Genomic DNA, 16,921 nt, shown 5'->3' with positions numbered 1-16,921 from the left:
CCTGTAGAATGCAGTCATGTTTCTACTTGCAGAAACCGATTGATTTGTCTTGTTAATGAATATTGACTATTTACATAGGTACAGCTCCGAAAACATTTGTTTGAATTATATTTATTTGCACATTTTTCTTGGGGGTGGCAATCTTTTTTACACTGGGAACTGTAACACGCTATTCTGTGACGTACCTACCAAACTGCAGTTTGGTCTTTCCCAGGTGTCATTTGCCCCTACTGTTAGATAGGAACAGCAGCACCTGGGTGTACTATGGAAAGTTGCACATGTCATGGCGGGGGAGTGTAGCTCGTCCGCAGCCTCACTCCATGGAGCACACTGCGGTAGATGCCTTTTCTTATTATGTTAATGTTTAGAAGGTCCAGAAAAAAGGCGTGACCCTTTGAGAGGCCAAGACAACCTCCGAAGATGCAACCAAATAAGCATACACCTGCAGTCAGACATGGCCTTGATCACGTGTTGCCAGCACTGGTATAGCCTATATCTGCGGGAAGAAGACGACCCAGGACAGGATCTGAACTATCTGCTGGGCCCATTCCAATGAGCCCCGTGCAGTGCTAGTGCCTGGATGGTGCCCTTGATTTGCTTAGTTGCCGAGAAGGGTGCAACACACAAACAACATTGCCCTTGGCACTCAAGGGGTGGAGGTCAGCTCTGAATGATTAGACCCCTCCAGATACCTCCACCACAGGCTGCCCCATAACTTGCTTGACTCCAATTTTATATACATGCAAGGCAGCTATTTTGTTCTCAGCCACCTCTTGGAATGAGAAGTCTTGTTTTTACCTTGGCCAGTTAAACTGCTTTTCTCTGAGGACAAATCTTATTGTGAATGTTGTGTCCAGTGGTGGACTGGCCAACAGGGAACTCTGGAGATTTCCCGCTTGCTCTCTGCACCATGGACCACTTTTGTGTAGGCACCCTGGTTTTGCCCTCCTCTTACCCTCTTTACCATCCACACTGCCTCCTACCTTCCATCTCTCCTCTTCCCCCACATTCATTTGAATTAAAGAATTTGTTATAAAGCTTCCAATATTTTAGTCCTCACTCCTTGACATGTCAGTTTTTTTTATTTATTTAAATGTTACTATATTGTAATCATTATGCAGCAGAAGGAATGGGTTTTAAAATGTAACATTTGGACCCATTTCTCCACATTTTATAGGGGGAGAACAACTCAAGCCATACTTGGGCAGTTGGGTTAGGGGTCTCGTTTGCTACATATGTTTTCACAATGTAATATGGGCCCACTTTGAACAACATTTCCAGGGCCACTTTTGGTTCCCGGTCCATCACTGGCAGTGTCACCCCTAAAGAAATCGGCTCCCATGCGTGTCTGCCATCGCCAGTGGGCGAGGCTGGCAAACAGGCGCGGTTCACTCTTCCACACGTGACAGATCCCCAGGGCAGGTGCCTTCCTTATGCAGCCACTTGCTAGAATTCCAGATTGGGGCAGGAGAAGCTTTGTGCAGTTTTGGACTCGTTCCATATTTTTGTTCTTTCGTGAAAGCTTGGAACTGGTGTGAGGAGGAAGATGTCATAAACAGGTGGAATAATAAGCGACTAATTAAATCATGGGGTATCAGCTAATTCGCACTTCTTATGCTGCAGCAGCTGTAATGAACACCCCAAGGGACCCCAGAAGGACGCCCTCCCAACACGCGCCGGGCATCTTGCTGACATCGTGATGCTACGCCGGGTTGGAATAGCTCTTCTCTTCTGGCTCCCGCGGCCACACATAAGTATCTGTCATTTCCATTCTGCGGCTTCACGCTCTGATCGCCGCACGCCCTGCAACGGTGGGGGCTCCAGGTGGAGCATGTTCCCCACCTCAATGACCACCTTCGCTTGTTTAAAAAGACCATTGCAACGTGTCATTTCTGGAAGGAACAAGAATATGTTTCCTAAAACCTTAAGCGTACCAGCCCTTGATAGGCCATCACGTAGCTTTAGGCTGGCAATTGGTGGCAGACTTAATTACAGAGTAAATACATTGTTAAGAGCAAAGGTGCTGATGGGGATGCCTGCAACTGTACGTGGGCACCTGTGCATTTTGCCAAAGGTTCAGAACATATATTGAAGAATCCCTTAACAAGTTTCAAGTCACTACAAGAAGCAAACTCAAGGCGCCGAAGCATGACTTTGATAGGAACAATTGTAGATACAGCAGGTGTGCATGCGTTTAGATGCTTGAAACTGAGGAAAACTATTTGGCCGAATTGCATCTTCGAGTTCCTGTGCTATATGGAGCTCAACAGGAACACTTCATGCCACGAACTGCCTTATTTGACCCCTTGCCTTTGACAGGCAATCCCCTTCTCAACCTCTCACATCCATCACATGTCCCAGCTATTGCCATCCTCCTTTCCACTGTACCTTACAGTATTTATTTTATTTTAGATATTTACTGAGCACACACTTGGCTTCCAGAATTTCTAAAGACCAGGAGATCAGAGTTTAATAGGATTAGAAGTTAAGGGGCAAAGTTGCTGCACAGAGGACAACAAGAGGAACAGTAATGAGGTGTGAGGTGGAGATAGCTAAGGGTGGCATTGATGGGTGCTCGCTTGGGCTGGGCTTTTTTGAAATTTTAAAAGAAATAGAATGATGGTAGATCATATGGTGCATATGGTGGCAGCAATTACCATAATTCACATATTACTAGAATATACTCCAAACAGGCCCATATGGGGCCTGGCTGCAGAGGCTAACACAAAGGAGACAGGAATCCCTAACAACCTTTCATAGGCATTGTGTCAACCTGAAGCCAGCTCCCATCTCTCAGTATCAAGGGAAGTGATCTTTCATGTCTGGGACTATGTGTTTACAGTAGGCAACCCCCACAGGAGGACCCAATTCAGAAGATAGGAGTATGTGATTTGATGAGGGCATGCAGCCAATTCTCACCACAGAGAGCTCAATTAACCAGAGAGACCAATTAGTCCACAACAGACAGGAAGATGGTGGGACTTAGTATTATATGTTTTCACCCCTTTACCTTTTCCATTGCAAAGCGCTCTGGTTATGACCTCATGCATACAGGAGATTGTTGGTGGGGACCCAGGATTGGTTAATTGAGGTAGGATTAGCCTACACTAATCACTGTGGCCAATTTGGCTTTAAAAGACAGCAGAGCCCCTCCTTTGTCAGATTATCTGAAGACTTTGCAAGGAATAACTCAAAGAACTCATTTGGGCTCTGGCTGAAGGTAAAGTCTACCTTACAGCTTCAGACAGTGAAGGGAGGCCAGGATTTCCAAAGGGAGAAGCAAGATTCTTCCCCTAAACATCTTCCAGGGAACAGAGGGAGATACTAAATCCAGAGAACCCTCCAGCAGCACCAGTGAAGGTTCCCAGACAGCACATAGCATGCCCTGCTTGGCTCTGCAAGCAAGCGTTCTAGGTGGGAAGTGCCAGGGAATCTCTGAACCAAACCAAGGACAAGGTTGTTGCCGGCAACACTCTCCTCAGCTTTGGCCTGCCCACCTTAAAGGTTGACACAAGCCCAGTGAAGAAGCTAGGAGTAGTGCATCGACCCACAGGAAACAGCATCCGCCTTAAAGGACATATTTGAGAAAGTCGAGCTGCTCTAGCTGCAACCGACTGCATCACTGTTGTCAAGCCATAATCACAAACGTCATCGGAGACACCCCAACTGTACTTCAGCCCCACCATCTGGCACTGAAACAAAGATTCTTGACCCTGAGCCACCAGTACAGCCTCACTCGACAAACTAGCTGCCGCCTGATACCTACAGCTGTCTCCCATCTTGAACTCTGTCACAGGATCTGCAAAATATCCTGAAACCTACTCAACCTTGCCAAGCAACAAGAACCTCTACAAACACAAGGTACATTGTGGTTCTGTCCCTGTGGTCCTTCTCCCAAGGCCCCTAGTGACATTTTACGACCCATTGCTCTTTTTGTGTTGAAACCAAGTATCTTTGAACTATTGCGATTAAACTAAGCTCCTGTCAGTATCCAGAGTGAATCCCCTTTCCTTCTAGAAACTGCCTTTCCTCTGCATTCCTTTACATAGGGGATTGTACTGTGTAGTGTGCTAGGACTGTCTGTTGAATGATAATAAAGTAGATATTTGTATACAACCTTGACTGGACAGTCCCTTTTATCGTTGGGTAATAATTGTATTTTTGCTGTGTTGCAACTAACCAGTGATCCACGACCTTGCAGAGATAAGCCTGTGATTCTGTCCACGTTACCAAAATTGGACAAGGAGGTTTATAATTCACTTGTATTCCAATCAAGGGAAAGATAAGGACAAGAATATTACCTTCGCAGTCCCAAGGGACAAGGGGAGACGTGATGATGAAAGAAGAGATCAGGCACAGACAAGTGCATCTCTGGACAAGGAGAGAGAAGGGAAGAGATGGAAGGTAAGCGAAGACAGAACTTATGAGACAGCATTCGCGAAAGACAAATGGATGGGAGGACACATTTTATTGAAATTTGATGGCAAAGGCAACAATGGCGTGAGGGAAAAGGAGAGGTTAGATGAGACACAGAGAAAGGAGAAAGAGACAAGGTTAAGAGACGAGAGGATAAGGAAGAAAGATAGACAAAGGCGAGAACAGCTATATCGCGAAGAGCAAGAAAAACAGCTCGATCGCATCCCAAGAGCAGCCAACAATCAAGACAGACAGATACAGCAAAGGTTACGAGAGCAAAGAAAAGAATAAGGAGACGAAGAGATGAGGAAGTTCGAAGGGCAGATGAACATAGAAATTAAAAGAGAAAGGAAGAAGATAGGATCAAAGAAGAGGCGAGGAAACACAAAGAATTTGATGACGAAATAGAACGTAAGCGGAAACAAAGAGCACGCAATCTTCAATATCTGGGGACAAAAGTTAAAAAACCCGCTCCAGTCGTGGACTGGGAAGACACTGAAGAATTCTTTCCTGCATACGATTCAGTACCAGGCACATCTAGGGCAAATATTGATGATGACTTCGACACCAGAAGCATCATAGAGACGATCGATAGAATATATGATGAAATGGGGCTAGAACACATACCCCAAGAGTAGGGGGAAGACGAGCGCCTAGAGAGCACCCAGCTCTACGACACTGAGGATATCACCCGAAGTAGTGGGAATAAGGAACTATCCCTGGACAGATTAGAAATCAGTAGGAACAATGAAGATTCAAGACGTTGCTTGAATTGGGGACATACAATGTCCGACTCTGAGAGGGAAGAGAGCAAAAAAAACGAAGAAGGGAGGCGAAGTGAAAGGCGACTCCAGAGGGAGAAGGAAATAAGATGGTCAGACACCAATGAGTCTGCACCAAGAGCACCAGAATCAGCCACACAGTCACACTGGCATGGAGAAGCATCTCACGGTCAGACGGGGGTGTCTTCACCGCCCTATGTGGACAGACTAAGTGCATTGCCAGGTAGATGGCGATGCAGGAATATTACGCCTGCTTTGGATAGAAGAACTATGAGGGAAGATTAAGAGGGCTACACATTCCAATTTCTGTTACTCAAGAAAGGGGGAATAAGACTGCAATATATTCCATGGCCACACATGGATCGAGAAAATTTAAAAAACAAGCTTCGAATGCTGACATCGGGAGCTGGAAAATGGATACATGAGTTAGAAAAAATTACAGGAGGAAACACGGTAGCTAGAGGGGACATCAAAGGCCTCCTGATCGCCATACTTGGTGAGAGAGCAGACGATGTGTGGGCACGAGCAGGCTACCCTGGTGTAACCACCATTAATACCTTGCATGACGGAGCTCCATTTAAAAATTGTAGAGCCACAGTATGGAAAGCGCTACGCGTACTATACCCAGATACTTCAGATACGGGAGCTATAATGACGCGAAAGATGAAGGAGTTTGAAGATCTGTTAATTTATATACAGAATTTCCAAGACTTATGGGTGCTCAAAATGCATGAATCTTGGACGAAATCTATACCAAGGGCTGCCAGAGCCAGTGCAGAAACAACTCAAGAAACTGGTAGGAATCAAAGCAAAACCTTGGGCTGACATACAGTTGACCATCGCACATTACTGTAGACTGTCGCAAGAAAGGAATCGCAAAAAGGAAGCGACTCGTAAGGGTGAGGAAGCGAAATTGGTACAAAAGAAATTGTTGAAATATGCTCTTGAGGGAGCCACGATAACTAGCACAGCTGAAACAGGCATGCAGCAGGTGGCTAATCCACAGCAAAATAATCAGGGCAATACAGGATTTTATCCCAGGGGAAGAGGATTTAGGGGAAGAAGATGGCAGAGCAATCAGGGAGGTTTCCAAAATAATCAAGGAGGTTTTCAGAATATGCAAAATGGTAACCAAGATATGTCAAATGGGCAAATGATCCGACCACCACCAGTTTGTTGGCTGTGTGGAATGACAGGGCATGTGGTGCGCATATGCAGAAACCAAGGCATGATGCAGAATGGCCAAGGAACAAGAGCAGGCATGGCAAATGCACCTGCAGTTTTACAGCAGGGGGTGTACAGAATAACACGGTGCAACAACAAGCACAAGGAGCGCAGCAAGGTGTGCAAACGCATAACATGGGGAATTTTTCACAAGGACAATCCCTACAGGCACCGCTGCAACTATCATAGACCATGAACCCTGAAATGGGAAGTAACAATGGGAATGGGGGAAATGCACCAGCACACAGTGGGCCAAATTTGTATATAAACTAGGACAGCTCGCTGGGAACCCTGATGTGTTCTATCCTATCAGTGACACCAGACCCTCACAGGGAACCCTGGGTGGATGTCATTATAGGGGATAGTGAATATTCCTTCCTAATTGACACGGGTGCAACAAGCTTGTGTATACATGAAGGCAAGTTTTCCTTGTCCGGCGAGGCCATAGATACTCAGAGTTTCACAGGAGCTACCACTCATGTTCCCTTCACAAATGCACTACCGGTCTCCATAGGAGAGTGCAAAATGAATGTACTGTTATTATATTCCCGGCAGACCCCAGTCAATATTTTGGGTCGAGATTTAATGGAAAAGTTGAACATGACAATCTCGTTCATGAAGGAGGGCATAATATGTTCCACTCCAGGATTGCACTACTCAAATGTATGCAAAATAATTAGAGCATACTCCGGGCATATAGACATGAAGGCCATACCATTAGAGCCAGAAATCGTCGCATATGGCATGCGTGTGCTTATGGCAGAATTGCCAGGCCTTGCAGACAGGATCATGAGAACCCCTGATGAGTTCTTATTTAGACCCAGAATACCCATGCACGAGGAGGAGGGACAAGAATTTCCCTTGATGATACACCCAGCTGCAGTATGAGGGAAAGTAGCCTTGAGTGACGGTTACGATGACGAGGGCAGACAAAGGTGCACGATAATTGCCATTGAAGAAGGATATCAAGTGACTGACATCACCGATGATGATCTGTTTGAAGAACAAGCAGAGAAGGGAGAGATTTACAGGGTAATTCATAGAATTTCGAACAAAAGTGGCGCACGCGGCTGGCGCACAGTGTCCCAGTGCGATACACTGCGCCAGCCGCGTGCGATAAAATCCATTTCATCGCAGAGCGTATTCATGGATTTTAGCCTCCAAAACCAGCCGTGGCGCAGAGTGGCGCAGCGACCCTGCAGCAGCCCAGTTACTCCCCCAAGAACGCCCTCGCGCAAGGAAAAGCCATGAAAATCCCCAATTCATCGCAAATGTCTGCGCTAACCCTGGACCAGTTCACAGGGCTGCCAAACAGCAAACGCCAAGCGGTGAACGTGTATTTCAGGGGTGCGTGGGAAGTTTCACATGCAAATTCAGCAGGGTACGTGTACTTCAGGGGTGCGCGGGAAGTTTCACACGCGATTCCATCAGGGTACGTGTATTCCTGGGGTGTGCGGGAAGTTTCACATAAGAATTCAGCAGGGTACGTGTATTTCAGGGGTGCGCGGCAAGTTTCACACGCGATTCCATCAGGGCACGTGTATTTCAGGGGTGCGCAGGAAGTTCCACACATGAATGTCCTGTGTATGTGTATTTTGGGGTGCGCGGGAAGTTTCACACGCGAATTCAGCAGGGTACGTGTATTTCAGGGGTGCGCGGGAAGTTTCACACGCGATTCCATCAGGTACGTGTATTTCAGGGGTGCGCGGGAAGTCCACACGCGATTGTCCTGGGTACGTGTATTCCTGGGGTGTGCGGGGAGTTTCACACACCAATTCAGCAGGGTACGTGTATTTCAGGGGTACGCAGGAAGTTTCACACGCGATTCCATCAGGGCACGTGTATTTCAGGGGTGCGTGGAAGTTCCACAAGCGAATGTCTTGTGTACGTGTATTTCGGGGTGCGCGGGAAGTTTCACACGCGAATTCAGAAGGGTACGTGTATTTCAGGGGTGCGCGGGAAGTTTCACACGCAATTCCATCAGGTTACGTGTATTTCAGGGGTGCGCAGGAAGTTCCACACGCGATTGTCCTGGGTACATGTATTCCTGGGGTGTGCGGGAAGTTTCACACGCAAATTCAGCAGGGTACGTGTATTTCAGGGGTGCGCGTGAAGTTTCACACGCGATTCCATCAGGTACGTGTATTTCAGGGGTGCGCGGGAAGTCCACATGCGATTGTCCTGGGTACGTGTATTCCTGGGGTGTGCGGGGAGTTTCACACACCAATTCAGCAGGGTACGTGTATTTCAGGGGTACGCGGGAAGTTTCACACGCGATTCCATCAGAGCACGTGTATTTCAGGGGTGCGCGGGAAGTTCCACAAGCGAATGTCTTGGGTACGTGTATTTCGGGGTGCGCGAGAAGTTTCACACGCGAATTCAGAAGGGTACATGTATTCCTGGGGTGTGCGGGAAGTTTCACACGCAAATTCAGCAGGGTACGTGTATTTCAGGGGTGCGCGGGAAGTTTCACACGCGATTCCATCAGGGCACGTGTATTTCAGGGGTGCGTGGGAAGTTCCACACACGAATGTCCTGTGTACGTGTATTTTCGGGGTGCGCGGGAGGTTTCACATGCGAATTCAGCAGGGTATGTGTATTTCAGGTGTGCGCGGGAAGTTTCACACGCGATTCCATCAGGGTACGTGTATTTCAGGGGTGCGCGGGAAGTTCCACATGCGATTGTCCTGGGTACGTGTATTCCTGGGGTGTGTGGGAAGTTTCACATGCAAATTCAGCAGGGTACGTGTATTTCAGGGGTGCGCGGGAAGTTCCACATGCAAATCTCCTGGGTACGTGTATTCCTGGGGTGTGCGGGAAGTTTCACACACGAATTCAGAAGGGTACGTGTATTTCAGGGGTGCGCGGGAATTTCCACACGCGATTGTCCTGGGTACGTGTATTCCTGGGGTGTGCGGGAAGTTTCACACGCAAATTCAGCAGGGTACATGTATTTCAGGGGTGCGCAGGAAGTTTCACAAGCGAATTCAGCAGGGTACGTGTATTTCAGGGGTGCGCGGGAAGTTCCACACGCGAATGTCCTGGGTACGTGTATTTCGGGGTGCGCGGGAAGTCTCACAAGCGCTTTCAGCAGGGTACGTGTATTTCAGGGGTTCCGGGAAGTACTAAACGTGAATTGGCCGTGTGGGTCTGTTAGGGAGAATTCTCTGTTTAGGCTGAATTTCCTAACCTAGTGAGTCCCCCAGCAGCTTTGCTGGATTTCTGGAGTTTGTTTTTTTCCATCCTGCCAAGAGTGAGACTCTTTTCTCCCACTCTTGGACATGAATGTGGTTAATTCCTTTGAATGTCAATGTGTTCTATGGGCTATGGGGTCTTTTACTCCATATGGTCTCATATGTTTTTCTATGTGTGTTACACCGCACCCTCCGTGCCGTAACACTGGGGCGTCCTAGAGGATCCCCACCATAGACTCCATACCCGGGGACTGACTACTGTCTCCCCGGGCATGTAAAGTCACCATTGGCTTACTAGACCTAAATTTACTAACAGAACTAGTACAAACCATCCTATTGTGGACGTACTGGTAGGGGTAATTCGATTACCCCTGGGTCTGTTATTCGAGGGGGCGCTGTCCCGTCCCCCCTCATCGAGTTGTGGCTGGTGGCAGTGGAAACTACTTGTTATATTCGACCCCGAATATAACTCTATGGGGTATATTAAACAATATACATATATCACACTTTTATAATAAATTAATATCTGATAGTACACTTAGACATATGATGTTGATCAACAATGGGTAATCTGGCACTAGCACACTTCTTTACAATCAATGAGGAGTTAGTATAGGATGGATAAAGTAGCAAAAATACTTTTATGGTTTCAAGGGAAAAGCAATGAGGAATAAAATGCAGTACAGAAATACTTGATATGATTTTAGCAAAAGATAAGATAATCACTTTTTCTCTGGCAAATCACCCCCCTCCCCTATGCAATGTAAGAAATGGAAGGAGATGGAAAGAGGAGCACACAGTTCTCAGGAATGCAATCAAATACAATACGAATTTCAGTTCCCCCCCAGCAAGCTTAGAGGAAACAGGTAGGAGTTTGAAACACAGGCCCAAAATGCTTTTAAATGTGATGGCAATGGATGGGAAAATGTGCCAACTGATTTTAATTCCCTCTAGAGATTCAGGGTGAGTGGGAGATGCGTGTTGGTATTAGTTCAGGCTCACTTTAGCAATGCTCTACGAGTTATTACCAAGTTGCAAACGGATTTTAACGAAAGAAAGAATGGAGCTGCTATTTTGACAAGTGGAGAAATTGAGCAAATCGCAGTAAATTTCGTTCCTAGCCCACACGGTTCCAGAGATACGGACGATTAAATAAAGGTAGTTTTTCGGATTTAAAGTAAACTCAAAATGACAGGTGACAGCTTGCAGCTGCAGAATTGACAGGTGACAGTTGTGCAGCTTTAAAAATGACAGATGACATGATTTCTAGGAGGCTGTTCTACTTAGGTTAAAATAGTTTGGGTTAGATTATTTTAACTAAGAGATTGGTTCTGCACAGTTCTGCTAGGTACTCACAATATAAATTTGAACTAGGCCTCGTCACGGATCTGGTCAACACGTCTGGCTGTGGTTCTGTCTGCTAGGCGGGTCAATCAGGCACCGGTTCTGCTCACAGCGTTCTGGGTCAGCTCTGCTCTGCTGGTCTAGCCTCTCTGGATTCTGGATGTAACACTGCTTTCTGGGTACTGCTACAGGTTCTTGCAAACATTCTCGGCAAAACTTCAAACAGCTCGCCCGGCTGTTGAATAGTTTGTTTAGTTTTGAGGCCTGCTGAAGAGGATTCAGCTGGTAGATTCAGGCCTCTCTGCTACAAATTCTGGAGTTAATTTCTGCTACAGGTTCTGGAGATTGATGGATTTGAAGTCTGGATCTCTGGGTGTGAAGTTGTCGGTCAGCATGCTCCGCAGCAAATGGAATTGAATGTGTCTACCTGTCCCAGCAGTCTCTTTTTATGTGTTTTGAAAATGGGTGTATGCCTGGGCCTAGCTAAGCCTGCCCCTCTCTACTTGTCATTGGCCCAATTCTCCTCTCTCCCATGATTGGGGGAAGGAAATGGATTGTCATCATGATGAAGTCTGTTTATGGGTCAGAGGATCCTCCCCTGGTCAGTTTGCCCACAAATCTATATTTGATTCAAATACATCTTTCCCAGATAAACAATTTGTTGAAAGTACAGGTACACATTATATATTCCTTATGGTCCATGCTTGTCCGCCTCTGATCTTCCTGGGGGCTTGCATTCAAAAATGACAAAATTTTGCGCTTTTTAACTGGTTTTGCAATATCGGACATTTACCCAAAATTACGCACATGTGCGCAAGGAGTATGGACATTAATTGATGAAGTGTCAGATTTTCAACATGCAGACATTTGGCGTAAGACCCTATTTTCCGCTAGCAACCCCCCAGAATACACCACAGGGTCCTAACGCCTCTTAAAATGTGCACCGAAAAATCACAAGAATAATGGTATTACTTATATAATTCTGACAAGTCCGTACTATGAATTATCCATCTTTTTTTTAAATTATGCCCTGGTCAAAAAGGGTTGTGGCTTCCCACATCACATGGTGGAATAACTGGTTTATCCACTTCCCCCAAGCCAGCTTGTTCACAGAGGCACAGCTGCCCCCCAGTTTCTCCCAAGAGGAAGCTTTTTTACGACGCCCCCAATATAACATTTGCCTGAGTCAAGGAAGTTGCATTGTTCGGTCCCTTCCAGTTCCCAGGTGCTCCACCCCTAATCTAATCAGAGAGGTGTAAACTCCTTTTGGCAAGGGGTGGCAGGATGCAGATAGGTCTGGGAAGAGTGGCTGTTGATCCAGTTTCAACTCCTGTCGGGGGTAGTTGTCAGGCAGAATTCAGTTTCATTAAGCCAGGTTTCAGCTAAATGTCACTTTTTGTTCCCAGTTTTCTACATTCAAATCAAACTGACAATTTTTACCGATACATTAAATAATTACTTCCTTCAAGTCATTTCAGAATATAGTTTTACATTGTATCCACCTCTTAGCAAGTCTTTCCTTGGTCTAGTTTTGTTTCATTTGTTCAGTTTTACACAAAAGTCTGGTGGTTTTAAAACGCCGGCTTTCTGATAGTGGTGAGTACCGGTAAAGCAACCATTTTTGGGATTAAGAAAATGAATTCCCCACAGTTCTGAGTTGCTTTTTGGCAATCAGCATTGCCATTCCCTATGGTTTCAGGCTACTGTGTGTGTAGCCCAATGGTGGTTTTAGGCAGTGCCCTCCTGTGCTCACAATATAGGCAAAAATGGGTGGCAGCCTATTCTTCATGTTTTCCCTGTGCACTCTCTGGGGAGTTCTGGCCATCATGATGTTTTCCATGGCAGTACTGCACAGTTTTATGGTAGGGCTCGGATGCATGGGTAAAAACATCCCACACACCGGTTTATTTATCTTAAATAAATCTATCGGGTGGTATTTTCTGCCAGAACTCGTTTTTTAAAATGGCGTCTGTGTTCGTCTCTGTGACTCCTAAACCAAAGGTTGAGCCCTTTGTTCCACCTTTGGCGGGCTTCTGCACAGAGGCCCTCCAAAGTGGTGCCATTCTGTCTGGGTACCACAGGGGGTCTGGGAGGGGGTTTAGGCACCCTGGACTGAGTTGCCTTGCCAACTCCGGTCGCACTCTGTTGTGATTGGCCCAACTGGTGAACCACCCCGCTCACCACTTAGCGTGTTTTGATTGACAGCTGGGCTGAATGAATGGGGGTTTTCTGCATAAAAGCTGGGCTTTTGGGACTGGATCTTCAGAAGTCGCCACAGGACCTAAGAATCTGACGAGGGTAAAGCTGAGCCGACCTGCAACGACGACACCTCCGGTGGAGCCCTGCTGAACCGACTGACCACTTCCCGACGACAGAGGAGATCTCCCGGCTGGAGAGTCTTCTTCCCCTGACTGGTGGGAACAACCAGTCCCCTTTGCTTTTTCTTTGCTTCCAGGGCGTAGTGGTCGAATTGCCCTTGCTGAGCACCCCGGCAACCGGATAGCCACTAACCCGTACCGCGACCAAAAGGTGGTGCCTTGTGACCGAGCACTCCGCGGCTGGTCTCTTCCCTGGTGGTGCAACGATCTTCAACTTTCCTTTGACGACGAGATCATCTCTTCTCTTGGCAAAGCCCCGACTTGCATCCACCACCAGGAACAACTGCCCCCGCCGGAGCTGTCTCTCCACATACAAGGTACCGTGTCCGCCTGGCTTCCCTCGTGACGGTTAGCGTGAGGTTTCTTAATCCTCGCCTCTCCATTGGGTCGCCTCCAAGCTTTATTAACTTTCTGTTCTGAACTGGTCCAATCTTTCTGTGGCAATTTGCGACAAAGACTCGAAGTGCATTTCCACTGTGATACTTTTTGGCACATATCGCCTTGCCTCTCTCCGAGTGGGCCTGGCTTCTGAACTTTGCGATCTACAGTAGACCCTGCCTTACTTGCCTTGCATTTGTTCGTAAAAGTGTTGGTACCGAGTTGATTTCATACCCTGCCTTTTCTCTCCCGTACTAACGGATACTAGAGTGCCATCTAGGTTAAAGCATTCGCCTCTGTCTGCAAATAAGTGGTGCCGTTGAACCTAGACTTGTCGAACTATTGTTAGGGGGATTGATTTACTTATAGTAATTGTGATTGAAGTTGTTTGCCGTATTAGTGCCAGTGTGTTTTTCATAGATGTGTTTTTATAAATAAATAACTATATATCTTTATACCGAAGCTCTGTTCCGTGTTTGCTTGTTCTACTGTGTAAATTGCCCTATTTTGTATACTCCACATACTGCCTAACTTTTCTTGAGAGAAGTCTGACTGCTCAGCCACAGCTACCAAGTGAATCTGTGTGGTACAGACTGCTACCAAGTGGGTTTACTGCCAAACACCTGTAGTCCTAAATCTTTTGCAGTGGTCCCAGAGGGAACTGCACAGGTTTCCGCGTAACACTGGTGTACAGCTGTGGGATTTGTATTGAGTATACAGTTTAGAGTGCTTTTCAACACTTTAGGATAACTAACCACAAAGCTTAGCACTAAAAAGCAACTTTCAAAAACATGTCTACTATGGAAGTTTACAGTCAAGAGTCCTTGTCAGGTGAAAATACTGAGAGTTTGAAAGCTCTCTGTAGACAAGAGAATCTTTCTGTAAGAGGCAAGAAAGTATAACTGATAGCGTGATTGCTGGAAAACCAAAGTCTGGGTACTGGTTCAGAGGAACTAACTTCTCCAGCAAATGTAGATAACAGTAATGGTATTGATCTGAATAAAAGTTCTGATAATAGTGATGAGGAGGCTGAAGAGGAAGGAGAGACTAACGAAACTGTCTCCCCTGCCTCTCTGTCTGCCTTACCAGCTGTACCTACAGGGCCTATAACAGGTCCCACACTAAGTCCTCAAATCCTTGAACTAGAAAAAATGAAAATAGACTTGGAATTCAGAAGGATTACTGCTCAAACTGAACACAAACACCAAGAAATGCAACACATTCTTAGGCTCTGAGAAATGGAGCTCAAGCACGAGTTAGAAATGAAAAAGTTGTCTGTCGAAACTGCTTCTGTGTCTGGCTCCTCTAGAAGTTCCAGTTCCAAAAGACCCCGGATGCCGAAGGAATTAATTGGTATGTATGAACCAAAGTTGGATGTGTTGGATTGGCTGAGTTTGTTTGAGTACAATCATGGGCTCCAGAACATCACAGGTAATGAGTTGCTTACCTGGCTGTTCTCTAGGCTCCCCCCTGTTGCAACTGATGTGGTAATGGAGTTGGGGAGGAGGATAGGAAAGAGTACGAAAGTGTGAAACTAGCTTTGATAGCAAGATTTGGTAAGACCCCATCCCAGTATCTTAAGAGGTTTAGAAACCTCAAAAAGCATGATGGTACCCCTTGGGCTACCTGGGTGAGTGAAGGGTTGAAAACCTTAGAGGGATGGATTAAGGGTTACAAAGTGAACACTTATGAGGGTATGAAGAATCTTTTTATGTTGGAGTCTATTTATGATGCCTGTTCTCCTGAGCTCAGACAGCACTTGGCTGATTCGAAGGAATTGGATTCCAGGAAGCTAGCTAAGGCTGCTGACTTGTGGGTTGCCAACAGGGCTACTCATAAGGATTCTGGGGCAACTCAGAAAAAGGATGAGGGAAAACAGCCTAAGAAAGACTCAAAAGAGAATTCTAATAACTCAAATTCCAAAGAGGGCCCCAAACAAAACCATAAGGGTAAGCCACAAGGAAAACCGCAGCAGAATAGTGTGTCTTCTGGTGCCAAACCGGAAGGAGGCCAGAACAAGCCACCATTCCAGAAAGCATTTGGTAAATGCTTTGTTTGTGGCTCGACTGACCACGTGAAAGGAGATCCCAGATGTAAGGGTAAACCTTCAGGGGTCCAGCTTGTCTCCTTAGCCTTCGCTCCAGAGGAGGAAGTCCAAATGGCAAGTGGAAACTTTCTACTGCTGGCTGATGAACCCATTGGAGTCTCAGACAGTGTTTCTTTAGTATCTCTGGGGTTGTGGGAACAACAGAATTTAGATGTCTATAATTCTATCCGCGATAATACTAAAGAGTATTATAAGGACAGTGTCCAGGTGAATGGTCAGGAGACTCCTGCCATTAGGGACACTGGGGCCAGCATAACTGTGGTGGATAAATCGTTTTTTCAGGCTGAGGATGTTGCTAAGGCACCCAAACGCCTCACCAAGTTAGCTGGAGGGCCTGTGCAGATGCTTCCCCAATTACCAGTTCTCATCCAGTGTAACGACATGACTGTGAAGATCCCTGTCAGCATACAGAGTGAGGTACCAGGACGCGTTCTGTTGGGTAACGATTTGAAAACTCTCAGAGTTGTTTCGCATACCCCCAGACCTCCTAGTAAACGGTTACAGGAGCTAACCAGACCTGCAAGGGAGAGAACCATGCGAGGTACTCTCCAGGAGATGATGAAGAAAGAAATCACTCCTGCTCCACTGGAATTGTCAGCTGCTGTCTCCAAGAAATCAGAAGCGAAAGGGAAACTTAAGACTTCTATACCGAAACCAGCAGCCAGCATTTCAGTGCAGCCAACAAGGACTTCCCCGCGGTTGTCCAACGTTACACCCGTAACTCACCCTCCAGCTGAGGCTGAGAGGGAGGTACAACCCTGTGTGGTAGAATTAGACTTTGAAGAGGAGCTAATGGAAGGCCAGGAACTCATTGGAGATCTGGATCCTGTTGACCATCTTGAGCTGCAGTCTTTACTGGCAGAAGGTGGACCCAGCAGGGCAGACTTCAGTAAGGGACAGAGAGAATGTCCAACTCTGGAAGGTCTTCGCCACCAGGCAGAAGCTTAGGCTTAAGGGCAAGAGCCTGGGAAATACAGGTTGCACTGGGAAGATGGCCTCTTCTACAGTTAACCCACCGAGTCTGCACCTGGAGACTACAAACGACTTGTAGTACCCCAAGAGAACAGACCACAGTTCTTGCAGTTAGCCCACGAGATT

This window comes from Ambystoma mexicanum, chromosome 3q (genome assembly GCF_040938575.1).
Source record: "Ambystoma mexicanum isolate Mex_15411 chromosome 3q, UKY_AmexF1_1, whole genome shotgun sequence".
Lineage (NCBI taxonomy): Eukaryota > Metazoa > Chordata > Amphibia > Caudata > Ambystomatidae > Ambystoma > Ambystoma mexicanum.
Note: the sequence above shows the minus strand (reverse complement) of the source record.